The sequence below is a fragment of the Mastomys coucha genome, unplaced genomic scaffold (genome assembly GCF_008632895.1).
Source record: "Mastomys coucha isolate ucsf_1 unplaced genomic scaffold, UCSF_Mcou_1 pScaffold1, whole genome shotgun sequence".
Lineage (NCBI taxonomy): Eukaryota > Metazoa > Chordata > Mammalia > Rodentia > Muridae > Mastomys > Mastomys coucha.
The window spans coordinates 25,672,542-25,683,226 of NW_022196891.1; positions in this window are offsets into that span (position 1 = coordinate 25,672,542).

Sequence of the window (10,685 nt, forward strand, 5' to 3'; positions counted from 1 at the left end):
AAACAAATTCAAGCAATGCATATTCAGCTAATTCCAAATGGTCACATACTATGTGGTCTTGTTTGCACAACATTCTTTTTTTTTTTTTTTTGACATTTTTTATTATATATTTTCTTTATTTACATGTTAAATGATTTTTCCTTTCCCAGTTTTCCCTCCCAGAAACAAAAACAACTCCTCATGCTTGCCTCCCCCCTCCCCATGCTTGCCACCCCACCCTCTCCCACTTATTGGCCCTGGCATGCACAGAACCTACACAGGACCAAGGGCCTCTTCTCCCATTGATGACTGACTTTGCAATCCTCTACTATACACATGCTGCCAGAACAATCAGACCCACCATGTATACTCCTTCGTTGGTGGTTGAGTCCCTGGGAGCTCTGAGGGTACTAGTTAGTTCATATTGTTGTTTGTCCTAAGGGGCTGCAAACCCTTCAGCTCCTTTGGTCCTTTCTCTAACTCCTTCACTGGGGACCCTGTACTCAGTTCAATGGATGGCTGTGAACCTCTACATCTGTGTTAGTCAGGCACTGTCAGAGCCTCTCAGGAGATAGCTAAATCAGGCTGGCTTGTCCTTCCTTCAGTCTCTGCTCCATAGTTAGTCTCTATAACTCCTTCTGTAGGTATTTTGTTCCCCCTTTTAAGAAGGAATGAAATGTCCACACGTTGGTCTTCCTTTTTCTTGAGTTTCTTGTGGTTTGTGGATTGTTCTTCCCGTATTCTGAACTTCTGGGTTAATAACCACTTATCAGAGAGTGCATACCATGTATGTTCTTTTGTGATTGGGTTACCTCACTCAGGATGATATTCTCCAGATCCATCCATTTCCCTAAGAATTTCATAAATTTATTGTTTTTAATAGCTGAGTAGTACTCCATTGTATAGATGTACCACAATTTCTGTATCCATTCTTCTGTTGAGGGACATCTGGGTTGTTTCCAGTTTCTGACTATTATAAATAAGGCTGCTATGAACATTGTGGACAGCATTTTCAACAGATGGTGCTGGCTCAACTGGTAGTTAGCATGTAGAAAAATGTAAATCGATCTATTCCTATCTCCTTGTACAAAGCTCAAGTCCAAGTGGATCAGGGACCTCCACATCAAACCAGATACATTGAAACTAATAAAAAGAAAATGGGGAAGAACCTTGAGCACATAGGCACAGGGGAAAATTTCCTGAACAGAACACCACTAGCTTATGCTCTAAGGTCAAGAATTGACAAATGGGACCTCATAAAGTTACAAAGCTTCTGTAAGGCAAAGACACTGTCAACAGGACAAAACAGCAACCAACAAATTGGGAAAAGATCTTTACCAACCCTATATCTGATAGAGGGCTAATATCTAATGTATACAAAGAACTCAAGAAGTTAGACTCCAGAGAACCAAATAACCCTATTAAAAAATGGGGTACAGAGCTAAACAAAGAATTCTCAACTGATGAATACCGAATGGCTGAGAAGCAAAGAAATGTTCAACATCCTTAGTTATCAGAGAAATGCAAATCAAAACAACTTTGAGATTTCACCTCACACCAGTCAGATTGGCTAGGATAAAAAACTCAGGTGACAGCAGATGCTGGAGAGGTTGTGGAGATAGAGGAACACTATTTCATTGCTGGTGGGATTGCAAGCTTGTACAACCGCTCTGGAAATCAGTTTGGTGTTTCCTCCGGAAGTTGGGCATAGTACTACCGGAGGACCCAGCTATATCACTCCTGGTCACATAACCAGAAGATGCTCCAACATGCATAACATTCTTAAGGTGACAAGCTATAAAAACAAATGACAGGCTCCTGGTAAAGCACGAGTCACTGAAAGGCAGGAAAAGGATAGGTATAGGTATTGTCTCGTGATCATCCCGTGTTACAGTTTTGAAACGTGTTTAAATGAGGTCTATACAACTCTAGTGTTTGAAGCCTCACATGTCTCACCATGGCAGGCTCTAAAATCACCTAGGAGCCAGACCTCAGAACGTATCTGTAAGCTACCTTCTAGATTATGTTCTGTGAGGTGGGAAGACAGATCCTAAATGTGGGAGGCACCATTCCACCGACAGGGGTCAGAGGCTGAATAAAAAGGAGAAAATGAGCTGAGCATCTCTCTCTGTTTCATGACTGTGATGATCCTAGTGCTCTGTTGCCATGCCTTCTCCATTGTGATGGGAGGCACCCTCAGCCTGTCTGTCGAGCTAAACCTTCTCTTCTTTAAATTATGTCAGGAATTTTGTCACAGCACTGAGACAAGTAACACACACACAAACACACACGCACGCACACACGCACGCACGCGCATGCGCGCGAGCCTGGCTCCCAAGAGTTCAGGTGCTTGTGGAGGTCAGAGGTGATGGATCTTCCCTGGAGCTAGTTACAGGCAGTTGTGGATTATGAATGCTGGGGATCAAAATCAGGTCCTCTGGGAGAACAGGAAGCACTCTCAACCACTGAGCCATCTCTTCAGCTCAACTTATTCTTTAAAATTTTCATACATACATGCAGTATATGTTGGTCATTTCCATCCTCACTTCCTCCCTTAAACTCTCCCGGGACCCACCCCTCTCCCCCAATAACACAGCTCTCTCTCAACTCCATGTCATCTTCTTATTTTTTTTAATAGCCCACTGAGTTCCATTAGAGATTTCTGTGTACCCATGGGTGAGGTCAGAGCCACTGGGGCCTGGGTCACTTCTCATTGTTACCGCATTCTCTAAAGCAACTCTTCCTCTCCCAGTAGCTACTAACTAGCAACAGCTCATTGGCTTTGTTAGATTCCAATTCAGTTCTTCACAAATAGATGAGATGACAAAATTTCCATGTCTATTTTTCAACCTGAATCTGCACAGAATCTGAGTGTGGGGGAAGGACTGGAGAGATGCATCCTGCCGTTTTTTCTTGCATAAATCATAGCTACTGGCTTATCCATGCTGAACATATGTTTGGTAACAGTTATGAGATGAGCATATGTTGTTTTAGGAGATTATTTAAATCTTACTCTAAATCCAAAAGAATCTTTTCAGAATATAAAGAGGCCCATGAAGCACTAAGCAACCTGGAATGGTGTCATGAATTCCAGCTATTTTCTTCTGATTGCATCAAACCGTGCAGGCTTATTGGATTTAACATTTGTCCTCGCCGTCAGTCCGCTGCCCTTATGAGAAGCTATTTTATTTAGATCATAGGTTGTTACTTTTAATTGTCAGTGATTAGGATTAATTAGTGTATTAGTTTCATTATAATCAGGATTTATGACTGTTAGACATAGATAAAAAGTGGTGTTCTGAAGGTCCTGATGAGGGTCAGAAATCATACTGAAGCCCCTATTTTCAGTGCCTGTCATGGCTCAGTCACTCTGCTAGGCACAGGCCTGCAAAGGAAGATAACTGCTGAGTGCTATGAAATCTGCATAATTTGAGAATAGCCTTATCTTTATAACAGTGATCAAAGGGGCTGGGGGAGTGGCTCAGCCAGTAAGGTGCCTGCAAGAGAACCTGTGTTCAGACCCATTGTACATGTAAGGCTGGGCATAGTAGCAAATACCCATAAATCTGGCATTAGAGAGGAGGAGGCAGGAGAATGCCTGGGGCTCGCTGGTCAACCAGTTTAGTTGAATTGGTGAGCTCCAGATCCAGTGAGTAACCCTCTCTCAAAAAATAAGATGGAGTTATTGAGGGAGACACTTGATATAAAACTCTGACATCTATATGTACATATATGCAATATACACATGAACACATACATATACCACCTGCATATGTACACACACACACACATTTGCCAGCATAATCCCTAACTGTATTTTAAACATTTGTCCTTATACCTGAAGATAAAGTGAAGTCCTCACCACTTACCAAGGAAATGTCTGTTTTGCAACACATAGAGGCCATTACAGAAAACCAATCAATTGGAGACTTGTGGAGGCCATTCCCAATGGAGGCATCTACAAAACACCTACACCTAAATCTTGGGGAATGTTGGGGGAAGATGGAGTAGAAAGATCATAAGAGCCAGAGGACCAGGGTGTTTGTTGTGAGTTTATATCCCCTACTAATGTCAGAATACACAGCCATAAAGTCTCACTAACATGACTGCCTAACCCTGAGCTGAACACAGCAAAAACAAACCCTCACAATTAGACTATGGTAGAGGAGCACGTTAGGCCTCAGCCCTACACAAAGAACTAACCCCTGGCAACTAAGGAATGCCAAGGGTTTGAGAGATAGTCTTCCCCAGGGAAGAGCATACCAACTGGTTATCCAATATCAAGTGATAAGCTATAAAAACATACACGGGTGACACTATACAGACTGAGCAGGTTATATTTAGAAATATATGTGTATATTTGTATACCTTTATGCGTGTAATTATGAAAAAGAGGATAATAATTTTTTTTTAGAATAAAGAAAGGGAAGGGAGACATGTGATTGTGTTATATTCTCAAAAGTTCCCCCCCAAAAACCCAGAAAAATAAGAAATGAGTTATTGTTGCTAGACAACACAAACATCAGGACTGTTTTCAGATTCCTTATGGTTTCAACCTTCTGTTTTCTACCCTCTCTTCCCATATAAACACAAAGTTCTCCCTGCTGGACTGTGTAGCCATCCACTCCTAAAACCCCTAACAACGCTCTTCATACATGTGTCAGGATCTCGCCCTCTCCCATCCCCTCCATCCCACCAAGAGACTTCACCTCTCCCTGCTCACTTCCTCACCACTTGGAGCAATGGAAGAGGCTCTTCACCTCCTGTCCGGGGCTCATTCTGTCAAGTGAGATCACCCAAGCCTTTGCTGTCTCCTCTGTAATTTTGTTTCAGCAATTATCTTTTCTCCCCTATAACTTCAACCTTCTTCTTCCCTCCTTCATGAAAACACGCTCAACCCTCTCTTTTCCTAAATAGAATCTTTGGATCTCTTTCCTGCCCCCTTCTGGCTTGTGACCTATTTCTAGTCTTCTCTCTTCATCAAAGTTTTATGAAGAAGTGGTCGACAGCATTGCCCTTACTTCCTCTTCACTTGTTCACTGTTGCCATGTGGCTTATCTGTGGCAGCTAACTTCCATGCACGTTCATAATTCTGTTCACCTGCTCTTAAGACCTCTCCCACCCCCAGATGCCTCGAATAGACCTATCTGCCTCAACTCCCGACACGTGTTCAGTGTTGTGAGTACATGTATGGGGCTGTAAGACTTATGAAGTTTCTTTGTATGTCTTTCCCAACCTCTAGTCTTGTGAACAAAAGCAGACATATTTGGTGTGTGCTTCCATAATGAGTGGATCAATAAACATATGCATAGCAGAATCTCAGATCTATATGTACTCCATGTATTTTCAATGATTTTTTAAAAAATTACACAGGCTGGGCAGTGGTGGCACACGCCTTTAAGCCCAGCACTTGGGAGGCAGAGACAGGCAGATTTCTGAGTTCGAGGCCAGCCTGGTCTACAGAGTGAGTTCCAGGATAGCTATATAGAGGGCTATATAGAGAAGCCCTGTCTCCAAAAACCAAAACCAAAATAAAATAAAATAAAATAAAATAAAATGTATTGAATATCTAGTTTAAAAAGAAAAAACAACTCCAACTCAATTTTATAATAATGAAAAATTTCCCCCAAAACTGGTTTGTGAGTTACTATAAATATCACAGTTATCTTTCATTAGATCAGGGGGAAAGGGAATTTTAAAAGCCTTTAGAGAGACCTGCCTGCCACAATTATGGCATTGGCAGGGCCTAGACACACAGGGGCCCACTTGCCACCTCACCACATGCTGCAGACAGGACGAGTAGACTCAGAGACCTGCCTTCCATGATGCCACATGGGTGGGATGTAGACACTTAAAGGCCCACTGCTGCCATGCCAAAAGGTGTGGGCAGAGGAGGTCACCCAGAGGCCTGACAGCCATGTGCTCAACCCATAGTGGGAACCACAACAAGGTGCAAGTATGTGGTGGACAGATGTATGAGAAAGACAAGAGGAACAGTTTGAGCATTATGAAGAAAGATGGAACTGGAGAGTGAGGGTAGGGATGAATGGCCTGTTGTGTGTAGCCAGCCCCACCATCTGAGACCATGCTTAATTCGCAGCCAGTGTTGCCACTGAGGACCAGGTCCATGGCAGGGGTCAGTGGATGTCTGTGGCTCATATTACCTTTAGAGACCATGGGGACATTCCTGGTCTCAGCAGCCACCTGAGACCACATGGATATCCAGGGGCTATGCAGAGCTGGCCTTGTCCCTCTCTGACTGTGTATCACTTGGGAGAGCAGGCCATGCACATAAGCTGGGTAGTACAGTGGAGCTGGCCCTGGTGGCTGGGGTATTGGTGAGCCACCCCTGAGAGTGTGAGTGTGGGAGAGCTGGCCCACCACTCATCTGCTATGGGGTGGCACAGGCCCAGAGGTGATGCCTCTCCTTACCCTACAGTAGGAGAACTGACCCTGCCTCCTGTGGACTGTGGCATTGGGTGAGCTGGCCAGAACAGTGTTAGAGTGCTCTCCCTGGTAGTAAAGATGCAGGAGAGCTGGTTGAAGGGCCTCAGCTACTAAAGTCCCAATCCAGGGCTTTGTGTTGGCCCACCCCAATATCTATATCATCTGTAAACTGTTGGAGTGCATGATAGGGTGCATTTAAAGCTACATGATCTCCATGACACAGAACAACAACAAGATGGCTGGAAGGGCTCCCAGTGAGGATCCAGTATTGATAACAGAAGCCAGGGACATCAAACCAGACTAATAACTCATGACAATGAACATTGGTAAGTGAAGATGTGCGGACAGAAGGGTATACTGTGGGACATACTGTGACATAACACAGCTTTCGTGACAATGTGTTTTCTATGCTTTTTGTTTGTTTGTTTGATTTTTATTTTCTGTTGTAGGGCTGAGGTTGCAAAGGCAGGGTGAGGTTGCAAGGGCAGAAGGCAGATAGGAGGCAGGAAAACGAGGGAGGCTGGGGTGCATAATGTGAAAATCACAAAGAATTAACAAAAAGTTGAGGGAAAAAAGAAAATCAAAATCAAAGAAGAAAAAAAAAAAGCCTTTATTGTTCCCTTTCTCTCTCCTGAATAATTCTCCATGCCATGCCACGTTTTCTACAGATACCTCAAAACCATCCCTTCTCTCCTCTTCTCACAGCCGTTGTCTTAGCTCAAACATACATCATCTCACACCTGAACAATTTTAATAGCCTCCTAGCAGGATGCTCAGCAGCCGTTATCTTTCCCTACAATTCATTATCCACATCTCCTTGGCAATTCTCATTTTAAACCTCAAATTTGATTCATTTATTCAATAAATTTTTATTGAGCAACCACTACAGATGTGGTAGAGAAAAATGCAAGCTGTTGATGCCTTCCTCGAGCTACACCCTACAGAGGTGTTTATACCCCTTTTCTGTGGCTGACACTCACCAATCCCTAATGGCCCAAGTTGAATACAATAAAGCATCTTAAGATGACATACAGGAACCTTCATCATCCAGCCAGGTAACTGCGAACCTACTGGGCTCATCTAAATCACTTGGCTTCTTAAAAAAAAAAAAAAAAAAAATCTTTGTGATAATTTTGTAAGTTGAAGCTAGATGTCTGAAAACTACATTTCAAACAAAATTCTCAAGTTATTTGGGAATGTATGTATGCGCACACATGTGTGTGCATGTGGGTGTACATGAGAATGTATGTGTGTGGAAGTACACATGTGTTTGCAGCTGGAGGTCATGGGACAACTTATCTTTCCTTTCTTGAAAATGCTGTCTACCTTAATCTTTGAAACAGGGTCTCTCACTGGTCAGGAACTTGCTAATTTAGCCAAGCTGTCTGGCTAGAAAGCTCCCAGGATATACCTATCTTTCCCTTCCAAGGGCCAGGATTACAAGCTCATGCCACTGTGCCAGGCTTCTTTCCTCTGTGAGTTCTGGGAATTTAGCATGGGCCACCATATTTCCATAGCAAGCACTTCACTGAATAAGCTATCTCTCCAGCTTCCAAAGTGTGTTTTACATGTCAATCAGGAATTATGCTTACCTATGGTCTACCACCTCACAGGCACACTATCCACTACATCTCCTTATTTACACTGCACTTCTAGTAAGGTATAGCAACTTTATTTTCTTCTCCCCAAAATATTTCTCATCTTCACACAACTAGATTATCCCTGGCCTGTATTAGTTAGGCTAACTAATGAGAGTTGATACAAAAAATAATGATAAAATCACAGTGATTAAGGCAACACAGTGATTTTGCCTTTTGTTCAATGTTCAGTGTAGGTATTTCTGTGCATCTTTTCTTGATGGCTTTCCTTTAAGTTGATACTGTGGGATATGGACTCCTTACATCCTGAGATACCATCATTATGTGGCCCACAAGGTGCCCATACATAGGAACAAGAATATGGAGAAGGAACACACACAAAATGCCAACTACCATAGACTAGAAGTGACATAATTAATTTCTTCTCAACTTCTACTGGTCAGAAATAATTGTATGGTCTGATTTAGATGCAAAGTTGCCTGGAGATATAGTCACATCTGGGAAGCTTTTTCCTAAACCCCACCAGTAATCTTACAGTGATCAGGAAACTACCCTTGTCACCATGTACACTGTTGCTACCAAATGTCCACATACTCATGTACCCTCAAGTAGAACATAATTCCATGCCCTTGATGATGGACTTACCCGAATTCCTTTCTGATCACTATATTTAGAAAAAAATCCTCTAATGTCTGACTGACATATACATCATGTACATCAAGCTCAGATGCAGCCCTTCTTAATTCAGCAATACATTATCTGATATACATTGATGAAGTAGGAACAGGATAACCTCAGTGAAGACAAGAGTTTGGAGAAAGGAATGATGTGGTATAGCTCTCACCAGCCCTTAGAAGTTACAGAACCCCATGCATTTTGAAGGGCCCTCACTTGAAGAGTGAGAACTTCTTAAGTTCAGATACCTCCTATCTTGGAGACTACTACTACTATGCATTACCTTCCGAGGCTCCTGGCTTTTTCCTTTTTTAAATCTTTTTTTTTTAAAAGTCTTCTTGAACACATTCATAGAAGGTGACTTGGCAATATAAAGTGTTATACCTTTCTTCCTGTTAATATAAATAGGAGGGTACAGAAGGTACTATGTTTTAGAAGAGCCAAGGCTGTAATTGTGTAATAAATAATGCTACTTCAAAACTTGGTAGGCTTGTGATCAGTTCTGAATGCCCTTGACCATGCTCAGAAACTAGAAGATGTAACGCTCAAAACCAGAGTATTTAATTTCCTCCTCTTTCCATGTCCCTTTCTATTCCAACCCAACAACAGCTACCACAATGCCTTCCTGAGCTGTGGATGGAGAGAGAGCCTCAACATACACACTTGCACCTGTCCACTTTCATTGGCTGGAAGGTTTTGCTGTTTCCCACTGACTCTCTTGATTCTTCAGATTTACATTTTTGTGTGTTTTGTGCCAACTACATAGAGTTTTATATGATTTCTCAATGTCTGCTCTCCTTTCCGCTTGTCACCCAGCCAATTCTTTTATTGTCCTATTATTTTTTTTTTAAAACAGGTGTGCAAACACATGGCCTTTGTATGTCTTAATGGGATATCACTTAGTGTTCATCTTCTGTATTCATTACATCATATTTAAATCTGGTTATAATTTTTCTAAAACTTTTATTTTTTTTATCCCGAAAGCTTCAAAAATACTTTTCAAAAATTTTTTGTGAAACACACAGCACACAGTTATCATCCATGTGGTGGTATAGTACAGTACCCAGGTCTGCTCATTTTGGTCAGTTTGTGGCTGAGTATGTTGATCAGTCCTTTTTAGTTTTTTTTTTTTTTTTTTCATTCTGATACAACCCACAGGCTGTGGTAACAACCATTTCTTCTCTCAATTCCTATAAGATCAAACATTTAGATTATTTATACATTTGTGTGTGTGTGTGTGTGTGTGTGTGTGTGTGTGTGTGTGCTGTGTGGGGTGTTATTGGTGAAGGCTAGAAGAAGGCATCAGTTTCCCCAGAACTGGAGTTACAGAAGGTTGTGAGTTGCTGGGAAGCAAAGTCTGATTCTATGGATAAAGAAGCATCCTTAACTCCTGAGACATCTTTCCAGCTCTGAGTGGTTTGGATTCTTCACATGAATGAGATATAGCAGAGATAGCCTTTCCGTGCCTGGCTTATCTTGCTGAACATAATGATCTCTAGTTTCATTAATCTTGCAAATGTCAGGATTGCATTCTTTATAGCTGAATAATGATTCACTGTGTATAACTAACACATTTTGTAAGTCAGTAATTCTTTCGAAACCAGCCAACTACTCATGAACCCTCAATGGTTTGATCTTACTCTAAGAGACATAGACTAGACAACCATGCCTCCCAATTCATCATCTGAAAACATGACCAGGCATTTACATGTGTGTTTCTTTTTTCAACATAACCTATCGTATGCACAAACTCTGAAGCCAATTTTCTGGTTACCCAAGACTCAAGCCAAGGTCACCCTGTTACGTTCCACTCTTAAACACATGCAGCTTGGCTTACTTTGACTTTATCACCTCGGAGGACACAATAAGGTTACACTTGAATGTCTCTGCGTCATCACAATTCTGCAAGACTGCGATGGGTTTACACTTTCGGAGTCTGAATGAGCCATCAAGCAGGCTTGCTTGCTGCAGGCTGCTTCATCCTCA